Source organism: Chaetodon trifascialis, chromosome 4 (assembly GCF_039877785.1).
Source record: "Chaetodon trifascialis isolate fChaTrf1 chromosome 4, fChaTrf1.hap1, whole genome shotgun sequence".
Taxonomy (NCBI): Eukaryota; Metazoa; Chordata; class Actinopteri; order Chaetodontiformes; family Chaetodontidae; genus Chaetodon; species Chaetodon trifascialis.
The window spans coordinates 19,948,484-19,974,023 of record NC_092059.1 but is presented as its reverse complement, the minus strand read 5'-3'; the positions used below and the strand labels follow the sequence as shown (position 1 = coordinate 19,974,023).

Here is a 25,540-nt window from a genome sequence, read left to right as displayed (position 1 = left end):
GGACATTGTGGCTTATTATTCCTGACATGCTCTGTTGAGGTGCTGATTTGAAATGGGCCGGGGCTGATAATTCTCAGCGAGACAGATTGCCGCAGCTATGATTCATGACTGTTTGAGTGGGAGCTCAGACAATAGTGGAGTCGGTCCGAAGTTCCCCGACTGGTACTGTTGAACAGTTTGGACCACTGTCAGCTCACGGCAGGGACTTGTGGTGGAGTTTGGCTGGGCAAGAGTTCGTCTGGGCCTTCCTTCTTTTGCACTTTCTCCTACTTTTTTTCCCCACTCGTCTTTCATCTCCATCTCTCTCCCCACGTCCTCTTTCTCTCATCCTCACAAACTTTGTCCAAGCAGAGGGTTTGTTATGGAACGTGTTTATGTTCCTGGATCATGTTCTGCTCTGGCTCTCTGCTCTTGTGACTTCATTAGTTGTCTGTGTGTCCACCAGCAGACAGCAGTGACCCGTTGCCCACCACTGCCCTTGTGTTGCACTCCAGGCTTTGTTAGTCCATTTACTCTTTAATTTAAATTTGATTTAACTCCAACCAGCTGGCTAGTTTAACCTCTTCTCATGAGTAGGAGCTGACATTCTCCTTTGTCTTAGTTTTTGCTGGTGTGTGTATGTGTGGACAAATGTGCCTCTAAATATTGTTCTATAAAATGTACAAATTCAAAGCAAACATCTGCTTTTGTGTAATGTAACTTCCCAGTGTGTTTAATGTTTTTCATGTGCCCAGGGCTAATTTTGTTTTAATGAGAAAAAAAAGTGAAAATTCTGCACAGCCCGTTAAATAATGAGTGGAAATGGAAAATGTTGCAATATTGGTAGATTTAGTGGTTTTAGCGGTGTGGGGCAATAAACCTAATTTGGGAGAAAAACATCAGACGTACATCTTGGTCAGAACACAAAACAGTCTCTTATCACCTCTAGAGCTGTGGCTGGAGGCATTGTTTTCGGCCTTAACTTGAGAATTCAAACACTAATTTATGATAATATTTCCCACAAATGTCTCATAGCATAAAATCCATCCATCCATCCATCTTCTATACCCCGACTATCCCTTTCGGGGGTTGGGGGGGGGCTGGAGCCTATCCCAGCTGGCAGCAGGCGAGAGGCAGGGTACACCCTGAGCTGGTCATCAGCCGACTGCAGGGCAACATATACAGACAGACAACCATTCACGCTCACACTCACACCTAAGGACAATTTTAAGTCACCAATTAACCTAATGAACATGTTTTTGGTCTGTGAGAGGAAGCCGGAGTACCCGGAGAGAACCCACGCATGCACGGGAAGAACATGCAAGCTTCACACAGAAAGGCCCCGCCCGACCCGGGGATCGAACTGGTGACCTTCTTGCTGTGAGGCACGTGCACTACCTGCTGCTCCACTGTGCCGCCCATAGGATAAAATAAGAAAGCAATTTTATATCCAAAAAGTCAATGGTCAACTTCACTGTGACATCATAAGGTTGTATAAAAACACTTTTATGGCCTTTATTCAACAACATAACTCAAATTTCACAGTTCAGTCAGATACTGAGTTGGTGACTCTAACGTTGGGTGTCCACCTTCAAACTGTGCTGATTGTGTAGATCTTCTGTGCTGCCGGGTTGAAGATGTGTGTAACACGTCCGCATTTTACAGTTTGTAGCTCTTTGGTTCTGCTTATATTGAGCTTCAGGTGATTGTCGTTGCACCATGTGATGAAGCTCTCTGTCTGTCCTGTGAAAATAGTCTCTAAGTGAATCATACATGCCAACATTGTGATAACTTGCATTTAAATTCCCTTGAAGTCTTCAGTGCGGTTTGTGTCTGGACAGAGGCGGTAATTCTCGTGAGAAGCTGCCCCCATGTCAGCTGTAGACCTGAGAGATTATTTAAGGGAAGGGCAATTTTCTTGCCCACTGCCCTCCATGTGTAATTGGCACAAATAACCCATTGCTAATGAGTGTACTGTAAGCTTGTTAAATGTGTTTAGGAAGTCACACAAGCACTCTGCTGCTTGCTGAATGAGTTACATCACTCTGTGGTTTACACACAGTGCCTCCAGAAACATGCAGTGAAGCCTCCGAACTTTTAATGTGACAACCATGCATTTTTTACGTTACATGGGATTCCCTGGCTCAACGGTATTAAAACTCAAAGAGAAACAGCAGTTAAGATGGTCTCAGAAAGAGAAGTGTTTTACTGCTGGTTGCACAGCAGATAGCAGCGTACACGTTGACCCTTGGTCCATGCTTACACAGTAATGCAGCCAGAATGGGATTGGTGGTATGCATTTGCAAATGTGCACGCCCCATGTCCCAGTGTTGGTGGTCTTGGAAGGCCACCAAAATCACCCGGCTGCTCTGTAATGTGAAAGCAATTAGCAGCCAGTGGTTTTATGCAGTGCCGATACGTGTGGAATAACAAAGGGGAATGTAGGTCAGCAGCCAGCCATAGGTGCACGGTGTGGCCATGGCATTTCTTTGGACCATGTGTAATTTTTTCTAACTCTTCTAAATCTTCAATTAAATGAAATACTATCAGAATACTAATTGTGAGTGTCACAAAAGGGAATTTTCACTTTTAGGGAAAGTGATTTTCGGATTCTTGGTAGGGTTCATAGTAAAATTCCTGACCTGAATAGGCTTGTCGTGAGTTTAAAGCCAGATTTATTCAGCTCCCTGCAGACCTCTTTGATGTCTTCACCCTCCGTTTACTTCATCTGACATTCATTCTAATGAGATGGACATTCCCCCCGATAGAAATCTGCCTCTGACTTATGCTGGAATACAGTAAAGCGGTGCCACACACATATTCACGTTAGGTTAGATTGAGTTCCCTCTGTGTGTTAGATTTTTCTTTTGTGTATGTGTGTGTGTATGTTTACAGTGTGTGAGCAGGGTGCGTGCCCTCTGTCACATCTGGCAGCTTGCGGTTTTTTTCATGACCTGCTAAATGAGGGGAAAAATACTCCCAGCTGCCCTCAGGAAAGCTCACCTGGTGTAGAGCCGTCTCAGTTCCTTGTTTTCGCTCTTGCACTTTGTTGCTCAAAATCTCCCTCTTTTGCTCTTCACAAAACATGCAGATATACACGTACACACTCACAGGAACACTCTTGTCTTCAAGCAGGCTACTGTGTTTGCATTTTTCTCCATCTCTCTTGCGTTCCCTGTCAGAACATGCGTGCCTTGTGTGGCCTGGCTGAGGGTGAAAAAGCATGAAAACGTGCACATGTGACCAGGCCTGAAATGTGAATACTCACTTAAATAACATGTTCTGCACTTGTGTCCTTGCATAACCTCAGAAATCAAATTAAGACAAGAGAAGAAGGACAGTTTGGCAATGCTGTTTTCCAGCGGGATCAACCGCAGCCTATTCACATGGTAAAGTCATTTTCACCTCAGCCGCTGTGGGAAGAGGAGGCCAGGAGCAACGTCACCCTTCCTACCCCTCACCTCAAACCCCCAGCCAGCATATTTCAGCTATCTGAAGGCAGCAGAGCTGGGAGGTATCAGCCCTGAAAGCTGAAAAGCAGCTTTTGTCTCAAGCGACCCTCCAAGACCTCTGCCTGCCTGCTCTATCAGCAAATCATAAACCATACGGAACAACTAGAAACGCAGGAGTGCGCAAGGAGAGGAAGAAAGACAAGGGGAAGAAAAGGGAGGGAAAAATCAACAAGATGAAAGACTGGAAATGCAAAGTAAACAAGGCAGAATCATTGCCAGCTATAGATCAAACAGTAACAGTCATATAAGTATGTGCACCGTGCAGATGAAAGATGACCTTGAGTAATGAGACGGGTCTTCAGGGGTTTGGTTGCACAGTATGTTGGAGAGGGAGAGGTGGAGTGAGAGAAAGTTGTTTTAACTCCTGTCTCATGTTAATATAACATTTGAATCTTCCCTCTTTCAAAACTGTATGTAAAGTAAGCATGCCTGCACACTATATGCACACTACCTCTAGATATGAGGGAAGCAGCTCGCTTCTTCTTTTTAAAATAAAGCCATTTCCCCTGAAACTAGCTATGATTTTCCTGATAATAGGCCTGAAACCTTGCACTCATGCACTGCTGCTCTACTTTTAAAATGTTCTGTTTTACCTTATTTTATGCATTCTGTGTACTCTGTTTTTAACTTTGTTCAGTGGTTTTTATTTTCCATCATCGTTATTTATTCTTTCTTCGTCTTCTTTTTCTATTCTGAGGTAAGATGCAGAAGTGTCTCTGGCTTCATTCTCACAAAAAGCACCATGATACGTTATCAGTTTTCTGTCTTCGGCCTGGACCGTACCATTTAGCACTGACATCCAGAAATGGGAGTCTTCGTCAGCAGCTATCTGCACCCTTCAGTCTCTCTGCCTGCCTCCGAAAAACAGTTCTCATTGGTCACCATAGTCTTCCCCCTAATTTTTTTGTCATCTCCTTTCGTGTCCTCTTCCACTCTTCCTTGCCTGGACAGGAAGAAAGCTACCTTAGCTGGAGAGCAATTTTAGGCATCAAAGCAAGGCTCACTACAGAGACTTAGTAGGCTTACCGCTTCTACGCTCTTAAACCGTCTTTTCAGGATTTCCAGGTTTCACTCCAGTTGGGTCCCAGATAAAAAAGGAAACAGCTGAATAGAATGAAAATCTGAAGTGCAGACTTGCATGTCGACTCATTCATTGAGCATTGTAATCATTCTTTTGACAAAAATCCATTTCAGTTTTGTCTTGACATTATTGTAGCCTTTACACGAAGGTCACAAATCTGCTGCAGTCTTCTGCTCCAAATGATGTCTTTTGCCTTTGCTAGGAGTTTAAATTGAATCATCTGCAAGCAGCACGTACATAAGTCACCAGGGTGGTGTACTGGAGCGAGTAGGAAAGCCCCAGTTTGACCACAGGGCCTGAGTTCAAGAGCTTGTGTTGGTGAACACCCACATCCTCCAAGTGTCTCTAAACAAGACAGTGACTGCGTAGCGGGCCTTGGAGAGCTCTTCATTAACTGACCCTGCACTCTGACATCCCTGCAGAGTGGGGAAAATGAAAAGAAAACGTCCCTACTGGGATCTATAAAGCAGCCCATGCAAATCGGTACACTTCCTCAAAGTTTGACTCAGCCTAGTCCCATCAGTGCCACCGGACCACCGAGTTTTCAATCAGACCCGCCCTTTGACTAGCCTTCATAAACAAGAGCTGTGTGGAAGCAGTGGCTTTGGAGTGGAAATCCTGAGCCTCAGTGAAGTGTTAAATGCACTGAAAGGACAAACTGCTTGAAGCCCCATCTTCTTCTTAATCTCTGTCTGTCTTCCACAAAGTATTTGCATCTCATTTTTGCTCACATAAACCTTTGATATGTTCTCTAAATGTACTCATGTTGAAGCGCAGCTTGAACTGGTCAGATAAATACTGTGGAATTCAGTTAACTTGTTACCTGAGTTTGGCTTACCCAAATAAAGCTTTGCAGGAAGGCGAAGTGGGGACATTTTAGGAGATATCAGGAGTCAGACAGCTAAGAAACACAGGCAGCTATTGTGTCATTATTGTCAGCATTATCCTCTTTGGCGTGTCTGTCTTTAGCAAGCCATCAGGTGACCACATTTAACTTCTGTTAGACTGACTGCTTCGCTCCCGTGTTTGCCATTGACAACAGCTATGAATTGACTGGACTCGATGTCTGTGTGCCAAGAAGAAGAAGAAACGTACTTTTATTCATCACACACACACTACATGCACACGCCATGCTTCGTGAAATTATTTCTCCACATTTGACCATCCTGGTCGTCCTTCCTCCGCGGCAGACTAGGAGTGGGGGGCTGCCAGCCGACAGCGGCGCCTGGGGACCCAGTTCTCTTCGTCACCATTGGACAGGTGGTGATCTTCTTGTTTTTAGTGGGGGTATATTTTTAAGGAGGATACCCCAGGTGAACATGGGGAGAACATGCGAGCTCCTCACAGAAAGGCCCCTTTCCTCGAGCAGCAGGCACCGAAGGCATGGTGGAGGACACGCCCCCGGCACCACCCAATAAATTATTCATTAACAAGGCACTGCTGGGATTTGAACCCAAGATCTCCTGTTTAGTAGACAGGAGCTTTAACCAACTAAGCCACAGTGCCTCAAAAGCAGATATTTCAGCTACTTACAGGTTAACCTTTGCCTGCTGCTTCTTATGTCTTTTGCGAATCTGCTGTTTTAAAGGGAAGAGGTGAGAGATTCACAGGACATTAAAAACTGTTGGACCACCAGTCAGGCAATGATGCATTTAAGCAGGGAAAGAGTGAGTGAAGAGGCTGGCTGAGCCTTCCTTTCTCTCATTCAAACACTGTTGAGTAAAAGACCTTTGGGAAAGCTACCATTTAACACACTGTTGAGGACAAGTGACCCCTCCAGCTCAACATGCGCATGTGTGTGTGTGTGTGTGTGTGTGTGTGTGTGTGTTGCGGAGGCTCTTGCACAGCACATCCACCAACTCAAATACAAATAGAAACAATAGGATAAGACTTGCAGGCCAGCCCCACAGATATGGGGCTAATGGTTTGGTTTCCAGCTCTATCTTTAGTAACCATCCATGAATGGAAAGAAAAGAGGAGGCCAGCAGAGGGTAGAAGGAGGGCAAATGAAAGTGGCAGCAGCCAGACAAGAACGGGAATGAGGAGCAGGGATGGTTATTGGTAATCATCTAGATATCGTATTGTCTCGATGTGCCGTAGATGAGGGAGTAAGGGTCTGTGAGAGGTAGTTAGTGTAAGAGGTGAAGAGAATGAGTGCAAGGAGAAGAATGAGTGAATGAAGGAGAGAGAGTGAGCAAACAAGAGAATGAAAAAGAGAGCGGAGAGTAAGTGGGGAGGCGAGGGGCAAGTCTTTTATGAGGCATGGAAAACGGGGTGAAAAGAGGAGAGCGGGGGAGTTGATGCCTGCGGTGGGTCTGAATAGCGGGACCCCATGTCCTCTTTAATGTCAAATGAATAACTCCTGACCTAACACAGGCTTTTAATTGGTATAACCACCAGCTGGATGGAGTGCTACGTTGGTTGGGTTGTGTGTAAGTGAGAAAATACACACGTTCTGTCATCACGGTAAAAGTATAAAACCTTTGAGGTCAAGTGTTGGTGAATTTGTGCACTGCGTATGGAAATGCAGGCGTACACTTGTCTTCATATCTGGTAATGCACGTTCTATGAGTTTTATGCTCATATGGACTAAAATAGCAGCATACGCACCCCATTAAAATCCAGTATTTCTGATTTTAGCCCCGCTCTGTTCATCAAACAGAGGGTGAGGGTCTTTGATTGCTTGATGGTCCACTTTCTTCAAAAGCAATTTATTTTCTTCAGCTCTCTACCATGTTGCATTGCACAGGTTGGCTTCACTAGCCTGTTTGAGCTTTTGCCCGCTGTGAGAGAGAGCTGTAGAAGCTCCTGAAGCCTCAGAGTTGGATGCTCTCAGTGGCATTCATGGTAATAACACATTTTTCACATAACAAGAAGACATTTGAATTAGCTTTAATATCAATAATGCTACTTACTGGAGCTTTCAGAGAAGCTCTGCTAACAGGCTGACTGAGTGACTGGCTAGTGAGGCCCCAGCTCGGGCTGTGGGGCCCTCCCATGTTTGGGAAAAGAAAGAGCCTTGGGCCCGTGAGCTCATGGGATACTCTGAGCGTGAATGACGGGGCAGGAGGGGTGGCAGGGTAGGAGGAGAGGAGATGGCTGAAAGAGGCAGCTCAAGCAGAAAGAGAGGGAGAGGGGTTAAGTGGAGGCAGGTGTTCCATGACAAACCTTACAACCCCCCACCTCTCCTTCACTCCACCGACACTGGTCCACTGAGAGCACAGCAGACTAGCCGAGAACAGACACTTGTTAGTCATTTCCCTCTTTCTCTGTTACCTTCTTTTGTTAGACTTTATCCAACCACCTTATCCCTCTGATCTAATCTATCCTACCAAATTGCACCCTTTTCCTTTAATCCCAGCTTTCTTTCCACCGTCTCCTCTGTGTGCTTTCCCCAATGCTGCAGGACCACCTGGCTTTGTGGTTTGAAATCGTATAAAACTCCTGTTGCTTTAAGCAGACGGACAGCTTTCCCACTGCTTCATGCTGCCTGACCCAGCTGGCAAACTAATTTAGATTGGATTGACGTAAAAATCGTGTTCTCTCATCGTGTTCCAGAAGTTATTAAACTCCAGCTCAAGACTAGAGCAGAACAGTACACAAATCCAGTTTTGATTTCTGGAAAAACAGGGAGTGCCTAATTGATGTAACTTTGTAAAATAAAATGAAATCAGTTTGCGACTGTACATTTTGTCCTTATATATGATATAGTCAGCATCTTTTCCAATGGCTTTTATTTTTGGCTCGTCACTGACACGTTCACAGTTTAATATTCTGAGTCTATGCAGCGATTCTTGATTAGGATTTTGTGCTTTTTTTTCTCACTCCATGTGTCACACACAATATCTCTGACTTAGCTGGATTGGATTCTGATGAAATTATGAAAAATGATGTGGCCATTGTTCCTCGTCAGAATTTGACTGGTTGGTTTTGGGGGCCGCTAAAAAATTTGCTTTGTTTTCTTTCCGTCAGCCACAGTAACTCATGCATCACTAACACATTTTTCGATTCCTCCACTGAAAAAATGTAAGTGCGTGAAAGTCACACAGATTTCAGCATTATCATTTAGAGTCTTTTAATATAAATGTATTGCAAAACTTTGCTGCATTGTGGTTACCAAATGAATACACATGAAATTATTGGGCTTATGACAGAGGTTACTAAGGTATCAACATCTGTGATGTGTGATTAATGGCTCGCCCACTGTCAGAGCTGTAGTATATTTTATTGTAGAGTGTTTCTGGACAGATGAGTCAAAAGGGATTGTTAATGGCAGACACCATAGCTTTCATTTGACCCCTCTCGTTTAAATGTGACTCACAGAGCCTCTATTGTTGGAGTAATGTGTGTGTGCACATTTAGGATAACTGGAATGCTTGGAAGTTGTTGTGACTGACAAGTGTGTATCTTCTGGTTTGCCAAAACATAAAGTGTATGTGTGTGTCTGTCTGTGCGGACAGAGAGGATAATGTTTTGCTCTTTGAAAAGCTGTTGGTTCTCATCCCACAGTGACTGATTGTTGTTGAGACAGCAGTCAGCTTCAGTGCAACATCTGGAAGAAAGACATACGGCTGTTTTTCAGTCTGAATCACTACTTATCATCACACACACATTTATGCACACACACTGTCACACTTAGATCAGCACTAACAGCAACCCATACCCACAACCCACCTCTGGTATGCTTTCGCTGACAGCTTCTTTTTGTTGAGATAAATGAATTTTAGAGTCCTTCTGTCTGCGTTTCTGTTTCATCTCTGCAGTGTGTCTGTCTCTCTCTCACTAGCTGTGTGTCCATCTGATTGTCAAGGGAATTTGAAGCTAATTTTTTGAAAAGTCGCAAAAAAGAGGAAAAAAAAAAAGAATTAAGTGTGTTTCCATCAGCTGAGTTGGAGCGAATAAACAAGGCTTAAGTTGGTGGTAAAGGCTATGTTACGCATGGCTGTAATAAACAGTAGAAGAAGTAGAGATCCAGACCTGGAAACAAAACCAGTTGTTTGCCAACCACCAATAAACGTCAAAGAAGAGGAAACAAAAGCAGTCCCCTCGACCATTTACGAGAAAAAATGGAGAGCGGTCTTCAGGAATTCTTCGACAGCAGAAATGGCTCCCTCTTCTTTTTTCCCCTCAGAGTTGAACTCAGAACTCATCAGAAAAGGAGCTTCCATCTCACATTAAGCACATTAGCTCTTTCTCAAAAAAGACAAAAAAACCCAACTTTTCTTTATTTTATGATTTTCCATCAACCTTTTCTAATGCAGAACTTCAAAATGCACATAAAAATATGTCAATGGAAACACAGCCACTGTCCCTTACAATCTGTCTCCTTCCCATAAGACAATGCAGATGCATTTCAAGAACAACTGATTACTTTTTCCACATCCTTTCCACATCAGGTTGGAATTCCTTTCAGAATGTGTCAGAGCAACACACACACACACACACACACACACACTGGAGCAGCCAGGGTTGTCAGAGGCTCCAGCCCCCTCCGGAAGAGAGCAGCACTGATAGACACACATGGATAAGAGGCAGACCCAGAATAGAAACACCCACAGCAGTTTACTACACTGGTCCTGATTAGAGACTTTAAAAGAATGCAATGTTTCCCTCCAGTCTGCAAGCACCATCTACTGCTGGCATGTATTGTTGTTGTTGTTGTGTTAATATGGTTGTGTTGACGTTTTACAGCCAGTTCCAGTGAGCGATTGAATGTCTTTATCATCAGCTGATCTGATATTGATTACTGTTAATGTTACCCATCTTTATCAGCGAGAAGACACTGCCTCAGTCGTCTTTGTCCCTGTAATGAATTCCGTTCTCTCTAAACATCCCTACAGTGGTAAAACAGTAATCTTATTTAACACTCTCTGTTTTGTATCAGCGTGATAAATCTCCTGAGATGCAGTTTATTGTGGCTGATCCTTCTTTTTCCCTCAAACACGCACACACAAGGCAAAATGTCTGTCTACTTAAGCTCACATCAGACGGCGATAACAAGGTCGCCACTTCATGCCTGCCCCACTGCCTAAACTGCCTTGTCTGTGTGATAAAGAGTCGGACCTTAACAATATGTTATCACCACAGGAAGAGAAGCTGCATGCCAGAGCGGGAGGGGTAGAGAGACTTTCTTATAAACCCCTGTATACCTAACAAGATAGTCAGTGATAACTCCGGCATAGTCCTGCTATAGTCCCTGTTGATTGTACTCGGTTGGACCTCTGGTGTCCTGAAGGTTATTGCAGCACTAACGTGAGTTTTCCTTTCTCCACTTGAAAAACTTTCCATTTTGTGATGTTTTTACTTGAGCTTTTTCAGCACTTGATCAAACATGTCAAACCTAATTATGAGCTGGATTGTCAAACATTGTCCAGGACCAAGACAAAGAACTAAAACCACCCGAAGGCAAGAGACCCCCACGTTTGGCCAAAAGTATCTTTGACTGTTAAACCACAGCAGGGGCAATATATCGTAATCGTACATATCATAGAGTTTCAGAAATTGAGACTAGGTGTCACCTGGGGTTTTGGTTGTTGCTGTGATTTAGCTTAATTTTTGTGTTTTCCTGCACTTACGTTACCCTGTTAATTCCCTGAAATCATCTGAAGCTGAGTGAACAGTGAATGGGTTTTATGTCCACATGATACTCATGTTTTACTCAGATTTTCCAGTGAAATTACCAGCAGTTATGTCTGAGGCATTGTTAGGTTATATTGATACATAGTGACATTGAAGAACTGGGTAGAAATATTGTAATAGTGAAATTTGTCAGTGTCGCCCACCCTCACCCTCTCCTCCACTGACCCCCAGCTGGAGGTGTGTTGAGAAGAAAATATGGAAGAAGTGGCAGATGGCAGATGGACACATACACTAATATGTATTAAGACGTTTCAGACCGCTGACACAAAGTGACTAAAATCAGAGATGACCATGTGTGGTGTATTGTTAGAAATGTGTGTGCGTGTGTGTAATTCCTGCATTACCAAAGTCATAGGTTGCGTACTTGTGCATGGGGAAATGCTTGTATATGTGACTGTGTTTTCATTTCTGTACATTTGTGTAAATTTGACACCGGCCTTATAGGTCAGCCAGCAGTAGCTGTAATGCTACACGAAGCAGGGAAACAGGGAGAGTGAGACAGAGAGGGAGAGTCGAGTAAAAGAAGGAGACATGGGATCGAGAGCTAGCACCGAGGTGATCGTGATACAGCGGTGGAGGAAGAGAAAGGGAGCAGGAGGGCAGGAGGTTATTGGATTGCTCCGGTCAGCTCCAGAAATGACTTTTCCATCACTCCAGGTACGTGATCCCGGCTGAGCCTGGGGATATCCTCTGTTTATGCTCAGGCAAAGACCCGCAGATTAGGCCGCCTGGTATTCACCTGATTAAAATGACCTTCTTGTGTAAACTAAGCTGGCGGGTTCAGAGCAGAGCGCACATACACAGGACCTTTTGGGACCTGGACGGTCTATGAACATTTCTGTCTGTGTAATTAACACACACACACTCACGCTGTGAGCAATATGTGTTCATGTTGCGATAAGGCCAAGTCACCATGGAGATTAAGAACTAAATCCTGATGGAAGAATCAGTGGTCCTAATAAAACTATTATCCACTCTCGCCTTAAACACAAAGGGCTGGTGTACCTTTATCTGTGTGTGCAGTATAGATGTGTGTGTGTGTGTGTGTGTGTGTGTGTGTGTGTGTGTGTGTGTGTGTGTGTGTGTGTGTGTGTGTGTGTGTGTGTGTGTGTGTGTGTGTGTGTGTGTGTGTGTGTGTGTGTGTGTGTGTGTGTGTGTGTGTGTGTGTGTGTGAACACAGTTGTTGAAGCCAGGTGAAAGGATTAAGCAGCAATAGGTCAAGGCCCAAGGCCAGTACACTCATTTGTTTGAGATACTCCATCAGTCATCTGTCTCTTCATCATCCCTGCTTCCTCTCATGTTGCCTTTTTGCCTTCCCCGTTCTCTAACATCCTCATTTAACTCCAGTACGTCTGTCTCTTATTTTTTAGACCCTGTCTGTTCTGCCTCCTTCTCCCTGCTGTCCTCTTTATGTCTGTTTTATGTGCAGAGGTCAAGTAGCGAGAATACACAGATTTCAACCTCGATTAGCATATAAAACTAAAAGCTGACATCTCCCTGCTTTTCAGTGCAACATGTGCTTTTCAGGTTTGTGTGTGAGCATGTGTATTTGCATGCAAAACCTAGTTGTTGGTATATCATTGCTGACAGCTGTCATATTGTTATAATGCAGCGTCTTCCTAGAGAGCAGCTGGTTCTTATACTTGTGGTCTCCTTATCCCCCTTGCTGCTGTAAATCCTTGATAGTCTGAACCTCACTAACTGTTAGTATCTGCTTGTAGCATGATACTTATACAGATACAATCAAAGCAGAGTGTGAATATAGGCAACATTGACCTAATGATCTTTGATTTTCATTAATCGGCAGAAGAAAGTCCTTTCAATGACACTGGACTCAGAGTTTTCCAGCAGTCTTCGTTCGCAACATTTGAACAGTGCACAACTGCACTTAGAATAAAAGTCAAAGACGGGTAACTAATGATTACAGTAGCCCGACCGTGGAAAAATCTTCTGGAAAATATCAGCGTTTTACGCATGTGAAAAACCAGATGCCCATGATACTTCGTCGCAAACGTCTCTGTGACTTAGAGGACCTTGAACATTACACAGTTTGGCTGAATCAGACAAGCCTTTTGCCAGGGGGAAAAAAGAAAACAGTTTACAATTAGACTTTCAGCCAAAATGCAGAGCGGTCTAGATGGAAATATGCAAAAATTTAACTTTTATTTCACGTTGATATCTGCTGGAATGGGATTGGACTGGATCTTCTGGAATTTGAGTGGATCAGTGGTTATTTCTGAGGTCAGAGGAGGGGAGTCAGAAAGAGGGAATATTTTTGGATTATAAAATTTATTTCATTTTTTTCAGTACTTAAATACTGTAATTGCCTCTGCCTTTGTAATTGGGTCTCTGAAAATAGACTCCTCTCTCCCTGTCCTGATCTGACTTGATGACGCTCAGGCTGAACGTAAGGCAACTTTGAGAGGCTTCGTTTGGCTGAGCCAAAAAGAGTGAAAATGTGGCCATAAGTTAAACATACGCACCAAAATTGCAGTAATAGGATTAGCACATGGCTGCAATGATATGCCGGCGGTCCCTGGTGGGGCACACAAGTGTAAAATACAGCTCCCTTCCATGTATGACTGAGTATCAGTTATCTCACCCCAGTACAAAACCTCACAACAGGTAGTCGCAGAGCAAAACTGACTCCAGATCAAAGTCCCTGCATGGGCACCCCCGACCTCCACTCTGAGTTGAGCAGGCCTGCAGCTCTGTGACCTTTCCAACTGTTGCTAGTGGACAGTTCAACCGTTAAAACCTACCAGCCTCTCTGACCAACAACCTACCAGTTTGTAAAACGTCTTCCGAAACCAGTTTATCGTGCAATTCCTAAATTCAAATGAGTGATAAAACTGTTGAAGTTTGATGAAAAACAGACAAGGAAAAAAAAGCTGCTGCCAGTTGGAACAGTTGGTTTTCTTGGTTGGACGCAGGGCTGCAGAGGACACTGGGAGGAGTGGGAATGCCAAGACAAAGACTACCAGTAGAGAAGGAATGCTGGTGTCCTGCTGAGCTAATCCTAGCTGGAAGAAAGGAGAAAATGTGGAAAGCGAGGGAAAGAGGGAGGAGACGATAGGATGGCAAAGGAAGGTCTCAGGGTTTGGGCAGAAATGGAAAGGGTTGCTTGAGAAAAAATCCTCTTCCCATTCACTAGTTTCTCTCTAACTTTCACCTGCTTTCTCTCTATGGCTTTAGGGTGTTCTCTTTTTCGCTGGTGGTCCAACTGGTCTCTGTTCAGTTATCGAGGCATTTGGAGTTAATGAGACAGCTGTACTGTTTGAGAGGTGAAGTCCTTTAGATCAGCTTTTCCCAGTCTGCACGGCCCAGCGCTCACTCGTCTTTTTATTCCTGAGGGGAGTGAGTAATGCCATTTTCACCCTCAAGGGCCATTTATATTGAAACAAACACCTACCTCAGACTGTTTTGTTTATGACTGGATGGAGGATTTTAGATTAGATCAGGCCTTTTCAGTAAATTTAATCAATGATTCCTTGCACAAATTTACTAGATTGTGTTCAGAGTGTCTCAGAGGCATCTGGAACATGACGGTTTTCCCTGGTCAGAAACTCTCTTTCTCTCTCTCTCTCTCTCTCTCTCTCTCTCTCTCTCTCTCTGTCTCTCTCTCTCTCTCTCTCTCTCTCTCTCTCTGTCTCTCTCTCTCTCTCTCTCTCTCTCTCTCTCTCTCTCTGTCTCTCTCTCTCTCTCTCTCTCTCTCTCTCTCTCTCTCTCTCTCTCTCTCTGTGTGGAGCTTATGTTTTTTGCATATGGCATGTTAAGGTTTTATGAAGCTGTGTGTAGACTGTTACGCTTGTGTGTTTGTCAGTGCAGTTCAGTCCAAGCATGAGAAGAGACAGAGCGAGTCTGACCCTTGAGATTTAAAGCATCTTCAAAGCCTCTGTATGAATGCTGGAGAGGGCTGCAGCACCAGATTGGACCCTCAGATAGGAACCAGACCACTTGGAGCTCAGGGAACATGTAACTGGACATGTTGAAAAAGTGAATTGGTATATAGATCTCATAACAACTCAGAATCAATCTCTGGCTCTGTATTCAAGTCTGTATGAATGCATTAATTGATCTTATCTTATTGATATCATAAAAGATGTGTTGTCATGATACATCTGCCCACTCCACTTCTAGGAGAAGCCAGCATGTTGCCCCACTGGCTGAATTTGAACCATTTCCTGTCCAGCTTCCTGTGCCAGGCCTCCTGGTTTCGTCCTGTCTGGTCCAAGCTTGAAGCAATTACAAGCGGCTCGGGGGAAATCACCTCCCTCCGCTATACGCTCGGGCTCATTTTTCACAACACCGCCGACTCCTTTAAAGTGTTGACAGAGACATTAAACACGAAGGCCTCTGTCACTGGCAAGAGGTTTTTGGATGAAGGTGAGTTTGAGAGCAGCTGAAAAAAAAAAGAAGATCCTTCAAAGGGGAGAAGATGGAAAAATTAAAGGCCTCTTTTAAGCATCTTGTTAGGGAAAAACAGTCAAATATATAGTAATGTTGAGACAGGAAGTGTTGTTTTTGGCCAGAATTAGTCATCAGTGAAACATGTTTTAACAATAATGACATCAACTATTTGTTAGTATAAGCTGTCAGCATGCTTTTTGGCACACAGTTTTGTTGTGAAACACACACAGTGTATTTCTCTGACAGACAAATCCTGAAAAAAGACGACACGACTGTCCTTTGATTTATCTCTCACTTTTGACTACAAGTTGAGAAGTTTAAAAGGATAAACTGAGAGGAGAGAGTAGAGAAATGTGATTCATGGACAGTGGAGTGTTTGTTGTGGTGACTGGTCCAGACGGATTTCCACAGCGGATGGAAACTGAAGACAGGATTTTTATGACCCCGCCACTTTTCACTCCTCACAGCTCATCTCACACAAAACAGAGGTCAGCGTTTCCTCGTCCCCGCTGTCTCTGCTTTTCTTCTTCTCTTCTCTGCTGTGTCTTTTTTTGATTTCTGCCGCTCTAACCATTTCTTTCTCTGTTTTTTTGGCACATGAAATTTGTCTTCCTCAAATCCAGAAAAACCAGATGATTTAAGGCCCTCTCCACGCTTTAGGCCAAAAGCTTGTTAAAGTCTTGCTCTCGATTATGTGCAGGCAGGAAGAAGACAGTGCATTTATCATGTCTTCCAGAATTTGAAGAGCGAGTGCAGTCGGTCATTGGCAGCATCTTTGGTTTGTTTATCTCTGCTGCTCTGCATATCGTGCTTTCAGAAATCAGTGAATTCCTTAGAGGAATTGTAATATCAGGAGAGAAGAAGAAGAAAAGAAAAGAGAGGAAGAGGAGGGGCGTTGGTAGAGGTTGGGGAACTCTGGCGAGACACGGATTTCATTAGAGGTCCCTGTGTGAACGGTTCTCCTTTAGGAGAGAGGGCATTGTTCTGCTTTCTGCCCCCAGCTCAGAGCTACTGCCATGGGCAAGACTTGTGAGGGAGACAGCCTCCTGTAGAGGAGGCTGGACAAGGGTTATCAAAGGACAAAGGAACCTTTTGGTGTGCTGACAGGCGGACAGGTCAGACGCCTCGGTGTGTGCGTGTGTGCGTGTGTGTGTGTGTGTGTGTGTGTGTGTGTGTGTGTGTGTGTGTGTGTGTGTGTGTGTGTGTGTGTGTGTGTGTGTGTGCGTGCGTGTGTGTGTGTGTGTGTGTGTGTGTGTGTGTGTGTGTGTGTGTGTGTGTGTGTGACTGAGACAAGGGGTTGCTGTAGTGTGGTGATGTGTGTGTGTTTGTGCTTAGGTACAGGAATCCTTCTCTCGCATGTTTTTACGTGTTTGTTCACAGCAGTTGGGTCAGTGTGAAGAAAAGGCCGTTGATGGATAGAAGGCTGATCAGCTCCCAGGAGACAGACAATCCTGTGTGTGTGTGTGTGTGTGTGTGTGTGTGTGTGTGTGTGTGCGTGTGTGCGTGCGTGCGTGCGTGCGTGCGTGCGTGTGATGACGGAGCACTGATCAGAGCTGTAATGCGATATGGGCGACAGTAGGAAGTGTCAGAGCAGACCTTTGTTTATTCCAGTAGCAGTCTGAATGAGTTCTGCCAGGCAGCTACAAGAAGTTAAACTCCCACATCTGCTGACATGTTTATTGTAGGATTTTGCTCTGTACACAGTTGCCTAACCTTTTCGCATTTACAGAGAAAACAGAAGAGCAGCTGTATCCTGTCAGTGTCAATTTTAATGTGCAGAAGCAAAGATGTCATATTGGCCAGACCAGTTCAATATGGACTCCTCGAGGTTCCTGACCTCTTCGTCTTAAAGGACACAGCAGAGGCTTATGAGCACGCCTGACACCTAACTGCACAGGGTTTTCTTTGCAGGTTCCGATTCTGTTACAGGGATGTTAAGCAAGGAAGATTTCAACTCATCAAATAGGTGAATTTGTTGAAATATGTACTGAACATCCCAAAATTAACCAGATTATTTCAGCTACATTGGCTTAGATGTAGACCATATAGATCATGTTATTACTGTCATTATTTTGCCAAACCCACAGATTTCACAGTTGATTTGACTTTGGGTCACATTTAGTCAAACCTGAGGTGAAATGTAGGTCCCAGTGGAAAGCACTGAGGCAGCGTACATTATCCTTATCATCGTCTCTCATCTCTCGGCCATCCACCGGGTGTTTTGAGGAGCTTGGCTTGACTTATAAAGGCTTCAGTCTTGTGAGATTAGTTATTAAAACCAACAGGGAACATTCCACGTTCACAGGCGTCTCTTTTTCTATCTCGTCCTCTGCCAACACACACACACACACACACACACACACACACACACACACACACACACACACACACACACACACACACACACACACACCTCTTTCACAACGTTACCCTTCCTGTGTTTTATCTAAATTTCATTCCCGCTCCACTTCTGTTCAGCCATTCTGTCTTTTTGCGTTTCTGAAAAGCAAAGACACATGTTCATCTCTCCAGAAATGGGAACATGAATTCCGTCATCCAAATACTTGCTCATAAGTAAATCTCTCTTTCCCTCATCTTTCCTGTCCCGCTGCTGTTTGGATCCCACTGCCCCGCAGATCTCAATGCGGTGGCCTGACCCAGCCGAGCTCAGCCACATTCCAGGAAGTGAACTGACTTTTAGTAATCTCATTTGTTTTTAATTATACCAGAGCTGTATTCTTTTAATTGATTTGTGGGTTATGAAAACACTGAGAACATTTTTTCCCGTCTGTGTGCAGCTCATTTTGGAGTGCACTCTTCTCCTGCTGCTGTGTGCTGTGGTATGTGCTTCCAAATACAAAGTGGAGTTAGTGATTGTTTACGGTGTTTTTGGGAAAGGACAGCAAAGACTACACAACTAGACGCTCTAAATTACCGGCAGATAATTTTCTATCTGTTCCGTGTTTCAGTATTTTTCATTCATGTGTTTTGCATTCATGTCGCCTCACTGGCCCTTTGTCTTACTGTTTTGAATGGTGCACAAAGGATTTGGAGCAGTAACAGTCTGTCCTCATCCTCAGGATCCCAAACCAAATGTTTGTATTTCAAAACAGACACAGTTATCATGCTGACTAAAGCAGTATCCTTTTGTGAAAAATTCATGTTTTGAACATAAAAGGTTTTTCCAGCACAAGATAAGATCTTGGTTCTTAGAAAGTTTTCTGTTTTTCATGTTTTTTTTTCCCTTTTGAATATCTAGAACTATGTTTATTTAGTTGAAAGGCTGGCCTTTGTGCTAAACCTTTCTATTAAGGAGTATGTGACAGTAATGGGATTATACATGATAATCACGGGTCCAACCCACAATATGACTGGCACACTATATATATGCCTTAATCCACAAAGCCTTCATTTGCTCAGTGCTGTTTATTAAACCCTGTGGGCCTCCAGCAGTGACAGCCTTCAGTACTGGATGCTGGGGCACCTTGATGGATTTGGTATGTTATTGGGGGAGACACGGGGTGTTACAACCCTTCCCCTCCCACCTCTGTGTGTGTGTGTGTGTGTGTGTGTGTGTGTGTACATGGGTATTGAAGGCCATGAAGTCTCCCTGCCACATTTCATGCTCAGTGCTCTGAAATGGACGCAGTCTGTCTGATGCGTTTAATCCTTTCCAGTTTCAATACGTCTTGTGGTGAACACTTACATTTAAGCATCTCCCCTGTGTGCCATATGCTTTGTGCAATGCTTCATCACCCGTTGTTTTGTGTCACACAACAGAATGTAAACCCCTTTTCAGTACTCACAGTTTTTCTCAGCTTGATTTTTTTCAACATGTTTTTCTTCTCTCACACATTATTGGATTATAGATTATAAATCATGAATGATCTAGGGTTGATGGAGATAACACTGTGGCCTTGAAAAAAATGTGTGTCTTTGAAACACTGACTGCTGAAAGTTACCCAGACATCTGAGGTCAGCTGGTACTGGACTCTTCTGTTTCCTGTTGCCTTTTGCATTTATGCCTCCATGCCAGCGACACTGTGCCCAATAGCATTATGTTTTCCGGTTGTCCGTCAGTCTGTCCCATTCCCTTGAACATGATATCTCAGGCACTGAGATCCGTGCACCTGGACTCAAGGATGAACTGATTAGAAGTTGGTGGTCAGAGGTCACTGTGACCTTTTTAGCCACAACTCAAGAATTCATAAGCTAATTATTCCCACATTTCACACAAATGCCTCATAGGATAACATGATGAAGTGATTAAGTTTTATATCCAAAAAGGTCAAAGGTCAGCTTCACTGTGATGTCATAATGTTCTGCAACAACACTTTTCTGGTCATTATGCAACAGCATAACTCAGAGACAGAGGAGGCGATTATGACCATATTTCACATTTGGTCAGATACTGAATGGTGACTCTAATCTTGGGTGTCCACCTTCAAACTGTGCTGATTGTTTAGATCTTCTGTGCTCCTGGTTGAAGATGGATGTGAAGCATCAATATCAACATATTTTAAGCACTGTCGTCACCACAAGCTCATTGGATCTGCTCATATTGAGCTTCAGGCGATTGTTGTTGCACCATGTGATGAAGGTCTCCATCAGTCCTCTGTAAAAATAGTCTCTCAGTGAAGACAGCATGTTTCTCACTTTGACAGTGCATGAAACATGCTGTGCCTTGCTACCAGCATGGAGGATTATCATGTGGAGTATTCATAAAGCAGCACACCTTGGCACTGAATCCAATGCCCTGTTGGTTGTATTGACTGTGATTCTGATTAGTCGGGGTGCTGACTAATGTGGACAAGCACCATGCCCATTTTTGTAAATGTACAAATAGCATATATGTCTTGAAGGAACATCTGTGATGTGATAAGTGCTAATAAGCTTTTTTAACATAGAGAACATATCATCAAGTTTTCATCAATATCAAGTTTTTTTTTTGAAGGGTTTTTTTTTTTTTTTTTCTGAAACGAAAAGGACCACCCATACTCTTTTAATAAACACACACTCTGTCTGTGTCAGCCACTCGAATGGGACCACGCAAAGAAATTTCTCTTTTGGCACGAATATACACACACACGTCCACTGTGGCATTGAATTGGACAAGCATACAGATAAGAGAGGCACTGTCTGGTGTACACACACAGATACATGCACTATGTCTGTTCACACATACACGACATGTGAGACCCAAATACAGCATTACTCACTCAAACATACAATCCCATGTAAACATTTTGTTCATATTTATCAATTACCTGACTGCTGATTCACAGTGACTGCTGGGCTCACCTACTGTTGGCTGACTAAGCGCCAAGTGCACGCTGCACGACCCAACATGCACAGATTTGACATGTGGTTTGCGGCGCTTTTTGTTGTTTTTTGCAAAAGCTGTGAAGCATTCAACCATCACTAAATTTCGAAAACAACAAGCTGTTTTGTTTCAGGATGGGCCCTGATTGGTTGGTCGCATCGCTGCAGCTAAACACAGAAAAAGACAAGTCAAAGCATCTGAGCTTCGTAAAGCAGCCCAGAATTCAAACATGTTCCGTTTGCTGTAATATATGACAGAGAAAACATAATTAATCCTTACAATGGAGAATGTGGACGCACAGAATGATTGGCATTTTTGCTTGACAAGTGATTGAAACGATTGACCAGTTATTGAAGTAGCTGCAGATGAATTCAACTCGTCAATCGATTAATAGACCAGTGATTTCAGCTCTAGTCCCGAACATGTTTTACCTGGAAATGCTTCCATATAGGATGCGGGGGAGTATGAGCTGAGTCCAAAAACTATTTGAAATGAAAGCAGCACTTTCACAAAAGACATAATTTGCCACAATAGTAGCTTTAATGCGTCAGAAGCTTCTCGCTGCCCACTGATCCCCCTGTAATGTCACAGTCTGTCACGGAAGATGGCGAGCAGGAGTTTGGGAGTTTGTTGCATTTTTATCGTCCTTACTCACACAGACAAAAATTTACTTGACCCCGCTGTCACGATTAAGAAATGTGCCAAATTAACCACAGCTAGATTCCAGTGGAAGGAGAAAAACACCATTCAGAGAGTGAGAAGTAGTGAAAGACGGTCCACAAAGCTCTTTGCACTTCATTTCTAAACTGAAAACTATTCATCTGTCATTGATATGCCTCCGTCCTTGCTGCCTTTTTTTTTTTGGTTCTGCTTTATTTTTTCAGTCCTCATTTCCATGGCCATAGTCATTAAAGATCTGTGTTTTTAGCAGTTCAAGTGTAGCTGTCATATCACGCTGAGGGGCAAACAAACACAGTACAGTAACATGTGGGCTGCACATGAATGTCAAGTCATAATACCTTATTATGTTTCTTCTTGCCTTCAAATCTCCCTCTCTCTGTCCCCCTCTCACCCGCTTGCCCTCGTCTTTGTCTTTGTTCCAGGGCCCTTTGAGGGTGTTTTTCAAAACAGGCGTTATTGACATTGAAACCCTAATCAAATGCAGGCATCTCTGGCTAACTGAAACCATGAAGAGAGGGGAGGAGGGAGAGAAAAAGGCGAGGGGCTTGGCTTCGGCATTAAAAGGCATAAAACGATTTTCGACACAAGCTGGTCAAGTGTATTTCAAATCTGTCGCTGTTTCCAATTGAAGAGGCGTCACATTTGCGTTTTAGAAGGATGTTTTTCTCCAGATCGCGCTGAACATTTATTGGGACCCACATGGAGAGATATGACAAATTATTCCAGTGAAAAAGGTTAACAAAATATCTTACATTAGAGTGTTTTGTTAATCTGCAGGTGTTTCATACATATTGAAATCATAACATTAACATTAGTATTGACTGCATGTTGTGACTTCAATTGCTGGCCTACATTTTCCCTCTTTTCTAAATGACTTTACCCTTTTGGGAACTTGTTCAAAGCTTGGGATTTAGTTTTATGCAACATTCAACATGTTGCACCAGGCGCATTTATCCTCATCTGAAGGGAGCTGTGCATCTGTTTCTCGGTTGCATCCATCCTCCTTATATTTAAGAGGCCGTAAGAGGTGATTTCATTGCACAGGGTATTGCAAGAACATGCGGGAACATCTTGAGCATTGCGTTCTGTGGCTAAAAACTCAGGCCATTGACTGAAAAGCCTGTCTATCTGCAGTGAGTGAGGTTGAGGGTGAGCAGCTTTTTAGAGATGGGTCAAGTGCATTTGAAAGTCAACTTTGTTGATCGTGTTACTCTTGCCAAAAGAAGTCCAAAGAAAGTTTTGCTTTCTGTCTCATTGGGAAGCTAACTTTGATTTACATGTCGAGTGAGATGGAGAGAGACACGCCTGAACCAAAACATACAGTTTTCATTAATAGACTGCATTTAACGCATGTCTCCTCTGTTGTTCTTCCCACTGTTCTTGCATCAAAGTACAATGTTTGTTGCATTACAGCACTGCTTTACACACACACACACACACACACACACACACACACACACACACACACACACAAACACAAAAAAATGTACTGTCTGGTGTTTGGCCTGAGACTTGACACTAAGAAGAAGCTCAGTCTTTGGACATTTCTCTGAGGGTGGTAGACTCAATGTAGATTCAATCTAAGCTCACTCTGTTTGGTTTCGCATCGTCTCACAGTTTATTGACATTGCTGTGCATGCTTCAAACAGCACAGTGTACTGCTGCACACACACAAATACACACATACACGCACGCACACACACACACACACACACACACACACACACACACACACGCACACACACACACACACACTGCTGTTTTTGTTGGACTCTGGAGTCTGAGACCTGCAGTGTGTCACTGTGACTCGGGGGGAGAGAGAGAGAGAGACCAGGTGCATTGTGTCCCGGTATGTTTGTGTGGGAGAGAGAGGGAGAGCGAGAGAGATAGGCCTGACCTTGTGCATGTGCGTGTGATTTCCCATATTCCCAGTCCTGTCTCGGTCAGGGAGCACACTGAGGTCTCATACAAACCGATCATTCTTAAACTCGCTGTTTGGCCAGAGCTGTAGAAAATAAAACCAGCTTTAATTTAACCATCATGCTATTCTGTTTTATCTCACTCTCAACTTAGCCACAGAGGCCTGCTACCACTCGGTGGAGCTAAGGGTGCAAAGCAAAGAGGTGTGTTTTTGTTTGTTTCATCAGTATGAGTACAGTGGAGAGAGAGGAATGTGATACAGGTCATAAGCTGAATTTGAAATGAGCGTAGCATGAACACATGGGGAGCACCTTACTGTGCTCGACGTAAACGAAGCCTCAGCCTGAACAGGGGAAAGCAGCCTCACTCACATAAACCACACATGACCACATTTACAAGCCACTTCAAAATGGTACACATTCCCCAGGAATTAGACGTTGTGCTTGTTACTAGTCGTTCAAGCAGTTGTTTTTAAAAAATCTTGGGTTTTTTTTCTTTCTTCTTTTTGGTTAAGAATTGCCCCCAGCATTGAGATTATCATTGCGAGGGTATGTAAATGGAAGTGGAAGTATGTTTTAGAAACCACACGTACACAAATTCCACATGAATCTGTCCCCAGACTGTGATTAAAAAACACAACCCCTGTTCAAGAATGCACTTTTGCTTTCCGGGCTTTGGTGAAGGGGGTAATGAGTGTGAGTGTGTTGTTGCTCTACTGTGAGCTAAATGACAGGGCGGCAGGGCAGGATGACAGCAGACCTTTTGATAGATGGGATGTTAATGAGAGGAGAGCGGGACCATCGCTGGGGAGCGAGCGTTTAATACCATGCTCACATGAGACCAGATCTCCCCCTGCTTATGGGAACTCCAGTCCAACACAACATAGCATAATCTGTCTGTATAAATGTACTTTTTAATGGATCACAGTTTCCTGAGAAATGCTGATAAGATGAATTCACAGATTTACAGTGTATTATAATCTGTTGTTGAACATATACAGTCATTATCACAAAGAGAGGATTCAGAAGTATTTGAAAGTTGTGAGGCAAAAGAGCCAGCTAAAATATTTTTGGCAACATGTTCCTAATATGTTTTTATAAATTCACCTTGTATCCATTGACTGCTAAGCACAGGATGTGATATACCAACCCTCTGGGCTCATTGGAGGAGAATCTATGTGGAGAGCAGTCTGGGATAGGATGGACTTTGTCAGAGCAGCCATTCATGATTCACACAAAAACAAAAATATTGGGTGACGTGGTTAAGTTTGTGGCATTATCCTGAAGTTAGTTGCATGTTTCTTTGTCATGAAAAGAGTGAAGTCTGAGGCATCGTAGCGACCTAGCATTTAAGACTTATTTAGGGACTTTGTTGCGTGTTATCCTCCATCCTCTTTCTGCTCTAAGTTATCTAATAAAGGCGAAAAGTATTGCCTGGTAAAAAAAGAGTAAACACATGTTTATAGCCACACTGCTATCATTCAGCTGTGCACTATACACATCTTCAGTGTACACTAAGTGAAAGAAAAAATTGGGTACAAACACAAAAAAGCAAGAATAGTCTAAATATATTTGGCGGTAATTGAGAACATTAAACAGTCAGCTCTCTCTTTAAACGTGTATAGACAGACAAATGTTGTTTCTGAAACTATGGGTTAGAGAGCCACACTTGGCCACAGGCCTACCTGCTCTGGGTCCCTCTCCTCACATGACAAGTACAGAAATATGCTTTCATGGTTCTGGACTGAAGGCAAGAGACTAAGTGTCTCCTCTTGGTCTCAGGCTGAAGAAAATTTAACAGCCCTCATATTAAAGGATAAAAACTGTGTTTCAGCATGGTGAGAACCTGGCTGGGACTCAACAGGACTAACCACTGTTTGATAGAACTGCTTATTCTCTCTCTGTGTGTCTCTTACATATGTAAGGACTCGTTTTACCAATATTTATTAAAAGGTAGGACGTGGTAAAGGCCACCTCTATGACTGGAATTAAAAGA

The 25,540-nt window shown here is 43.5% G+C and overlaps 1 protein-coding gene and 1 non-coding gene across 2 annotated transcripts in view; one reads left to right on the top strand and one right to left on the bottom strand.

The window, feature by feature from the left end:
• The window catches only part of ror1 (receptor tyrosine kinase-like orphan receptor 1), a 123,634-nt gene that overhangs the window by 11,092 nt on the left and 87,002 nt on the right, over positions 1-25,540 (top strand). The gene's annotated exons all lie outside the window — the stretch shown is intronic.
• trnas-acu (transfer RNA serine (anticodon ACU)) lies at positions 6,005-6,078 on the bottom strand. The gene has a single exon. It is a non-coding gene; the product is annotated as a tRNA-Ser (tRNA).